This window comes from Giraffa tippelskirchi, chromosome 9 (assembly GCF_054371585.1).
Source record: "Giraffa tippelskirchi isolate mGirTip1 chromosome 9, T2T-mGirTip1v1.2.pri, whole genome shotgun sequence".
In the NCBI taxonomy this organism is placed as follows: domain Eukaryota; kingdom Metazoa; phylum Chordata; class Mammalia; order Artiodactyla; family Giraffidae; genus Giraffa; species Giraffa tippelskirchi.
In genome coordinates, this window is record NC_137283.1 from 89,967,501 (window position 1) to 89,971,517 (window position 4,017).

Here is a 4,017-nt window from a genome sequence, read left to right on the forward strand (position 1 = left end):
CACTGTCTGCATAAGGAAAATGAAGCTCAGAGAGGCTGGATGTGTTCATCATCACAAAATATAGTAACTTAACATGGCTTGGATTCAAACTTGATAGAGGAATAATGCACATATGTTTGTGAAATCAGAACATTCTGTCATTAATCTGTACTTATACTACTACTCAGCAAATTCTCTTCTTTTCATTTTTCCTGTACTCCTAATAATCTTCTTGGAATGAAATGGTCCCCCTTGTAATTCTATTTCCTCCCTCTTTCATTTATCAAAAGTTGAAATGTTTCTTGATGCTGATAACATAAAAGAGCAACTGGAAAATTTTTTTGTAGTTGGAGTCAATTTTTCTCTGTTTTTAATCTGGAAAAGCCTACTGGAACTCCTCAGTGGGTTTAAAATGAATCCACTTATGGCTGCTTATTTTTTCTCCCAGGTAATTAACACAATGCTGCTACAACACCTGGATCATACTATCCATGGGGACTTTATTTTCTTGGGCTCCAAAATCTCTGCAGATGGTGGCTGCAGCCATGAAATTAAAAGATGCTTCTCCTTGGATGAAGAGCTATGACCAACCTAGATAGCATATTAAAAAGCAGAGACATTACTTTGCAAACAAGGGTCTGTCAGGTCAAAGCTATGGCTTTTCCAGTAGTCATGTATGGATGTGAGAGTTGGACCATAAAGAAGGCTGAGCACCAAAGAATTGATGCTTTTGAACTGTGGTGTTACAGAAGACTCTTAAGAGTCTCTTGCACTGCAAGGAGATCAAACCAGTCAATCCTAAAGGAAACTAGTCCTGAATATTCATTGAAAGGACTGATGCTGAAGCTGAAGCTCCAATTCTTTGGCCACCTGATGTAAAGAACTGACTCATTTGAAAAGACCCTGATGCTGGGAGAGACTGAAGGCAGGAGGAGAAGGGGACGACAGAGGATGAGATGGTTGGATGGCATCACCAACTCAATGGACAGGAGTTTGAGTAAGCTCCGGGTGTTGGTGACAGACAAGGAAGCCTGGCATGCTGCAGTCCATGGGGTTATAAGAGCTGGACATGACTGAGTGACTGAACTGACAATACCTGGATCAGCTTTGATTTGGTGCTTGGTGCCTTCGTCCTGAAAGTCAGAGATATAAGAATGGGCTACATGATAGAGGTAAGTCTTCAATGATGTTTTGTGACTTTTCCATGAAGTATAAAACTAGAAAAGGCAAAAAATCAAACTTTTAATCTGTTTAGGGCCTACCTTGAATATCCCCTTTCTGACCAAATTTCTTGGATAGACATAGAAGTAGAAAAATAAAAATTTACAAACACACCACCCAGATAATAGAGGAGATTGACTAATATATGACAAGAAGAATACATGAGGAAAAAAACTAAAATCACGAGTCTCACAAAGCAGAGAAGTCTAAGTGGCAACCTAGTTAGTTTTTCAAGATGATACATCTTCCCAGTCTCCCAATTCATCCTCCTGTGTCCCCCTACCTTCTACCTATACATCTCACTTTACACTTGTGTCTCTACTCCTGCCCTGCAAATGGGTTCATCCATACATTTTTCTAGATTCCACATATGTGCATTAATATATATTTATCTCTTTCTGACTTAGTTCACTCTGAATGACAGACTCTAGGTCCACCCATATTTCTACAAATGATCCAATTTTGTTGCTTTTAATGGTTGAGAATATTCCATTTTGTCTATGTACCACATCTTCTTTATCCATTCCTCTGTTGGAATTTAGGTTGCTTCCATGTCCTGGCTATTATAAATAGTACTCAGCTTGATGCTCTATGGTGACCTAGATGGATGGAATGGGGATGGGGGTGTGAGGGGGGAGGGAATTCTAAGAAGGGAGGATATATGTATACATATAGCTGATTCACTTCATTGTACAGCAGCAACTAACACAATATTGTAAAGCAACTATACTCCAATATAAATAAATAAATAAAAGATGATACATCTTCCTAGTCAGAGGATGGAAGGCGAGAAAGAGAGTGAAGTAAAGTTATCAGATGGTGGGCGTCATTCATGGATGCTAGGCTGACTTATGAGCCACTGAAGGCAGCTCTATAATTTAATACGTTTAAATTATACACTTTTCCTTATTCTGTAGCTTGACTCAGTCATCATTAAAGGTCCCAGCACAATAAGAAGCCTCTTCTTTTGAAAAATAGCACTTTAAGAATGAAAATGACCTTTATTATTATTATCATTATTACTATTAATTATTTTTGAAATAGACTTTAATGAGTTTTTATAATAATCATACTTTATTTGTATTTTTGACCTTTCAGTGATAGAAGCAGTTCAACTTTATGAAAAGTATTAACAAATAAGATTATCATGAGGAAAGTTTGCTTTACATAGATGTGACTGGTAAAATAAATAGATGATTCCTTTGATATTGTTACTTAAAATTTCCATAAACTTTTCTGCGCACTTAAAATATCCCTTCTTCCTTCCACTGAATAATCATAAATGAAAAGGCTTTAATTTGAAATGTGGCAAGAAGTTTTATTATGTTAAAATATCTTAATACCACTGAGGCTACTAATTTAGTCACTGTCAAGTCTGATAACTAAATAAGTAGGCAGGTTGCCTCAAAGGTATTGGGTCTTTACCATGATCTCCACTGCAATTGAATTCACAGGAATGTGGGACTTCAAGGTTCTTTCATACACTGGTGGAAAAAAACATAGCACTTCAGATGTCTCTTACCCCTGAAGACAAGCATACGGCCTGATGGAATTTGAAAACAAAGGTTATGCGCCTTTTTTTGTCATAGCTCTAAAAGCAGGGCACCCTTCTCTTTTTAAAATGTTTTTAATTATTCACAGTGTTGTGTTAGTTTCAGGTGTACACCATTGTCTCTAATAATAAACATTACAACACAACTATGAGACTGAGTCTCTGCATAACTCCTGAATTTTCCAGATGCCCCCACCAACTTGTAACCCTGGTTATTGAACACGACCTACCTACTCTCCCGATCTGGCCATTTTATCTGTCCAAGTCTCTCCTGACTCACACAGGAATACACAAAAGCCATAGTTCACCAAAATGTTCTAATTGCTTTTAAAGAACGGAGTGCTACAATGATTCTGAAAATGTCTATGAAGATTCTAGAAGAGCTGCTAAAATGAAGGTCATTGATTCTCTTTGATTAGAGGTGAAGAATTCTTCCACATTTGGGTAATGTTTAGAATTTAGAGACTGAGAGCTTTAATTCATAACCAAATGTATTCGTTTTCTATGGCTGTGGTAATTAATTACCACAAACTTAGTGGCTTAAGACAGGCTTCCCTTGTGGCTCAGCTGGTAAAGAATCTGCCTGCAGTGCGGGAGACCTGGGTTCGATCCCTAGCTTAAGACAGCACAAACTTAAGTGTCTTAGAGTTCTGTAAGCCAGAAGTCCAACAAAGTCTCAGTGGACTGATATTAAGGTGCTTGTCTGAAGTCTCTAGGGAGAATCAGTTGGCATAATTTATTCCTAGTAGCTATAAGTTAAAGGCTGAGGTCCCTGTTTCTTTGTTGGCTGTCAGTTGGGGGGCCATTCCCAGCTTCTAGGGCCCGCTTTCTATATCTTCAAAGGCAACCAGAGCAGACTGAGTCCTTCTAATGTGACATCTCTCTGACTCGCTCTTCTTCTATCCTCTTCCACTTTTAAAGATTCATGTGATTATATTCAGACCATCTGGATAATCTAGGATAATTTTCTCATCTCAGTGTCTGTATCCTTAATCACATTTGCAAGGTGCTTTGTGCCCTGGAAGAAAATGTATTCATAAATTCCAGCTGTTAGGATTTAGGTATCTTTGGGGAGGCCATTGTTTTGTCTACGATGCCAACCTTATATATACCTGGTTGGACAATAATGTCCTCTACTGAAGACAATAAGCTTACTAAAAAGGATTTCAAATGAATAAAATTTGTTGATGCACAAATTAATTTCATGCAACTGGAAAGTGTTCTTTGCTTCATTCATCTGTTCTATTCTTATCTGCTACCAGTAG

At 37.8% G+C, this 4,017-nt stretch overlaps 1 protein-coding gene across 1 annotated transcript in view; it reads left to right on the forward strand.

Annotated features, from left to right (window-relative positions):
* The window catches only part of LOC145521646 (uncharacterized), a 352,473-nt gene extending 351,118 nt beyond the window's left edge, over positions 1-1,355 (forward strand). The window contains exon 8 of the mRNA XM_081530418.1: positions 428-1,355. The gene's annotated coding sequence lies outside the window, so the exon portion shown is untranslated. The remainder of the gene's footprint in view (positions 1-427) is intronic.
* The last annotated feature ends 2,662 nt before the right edge of the window (positions 1,356-4,017 follow it).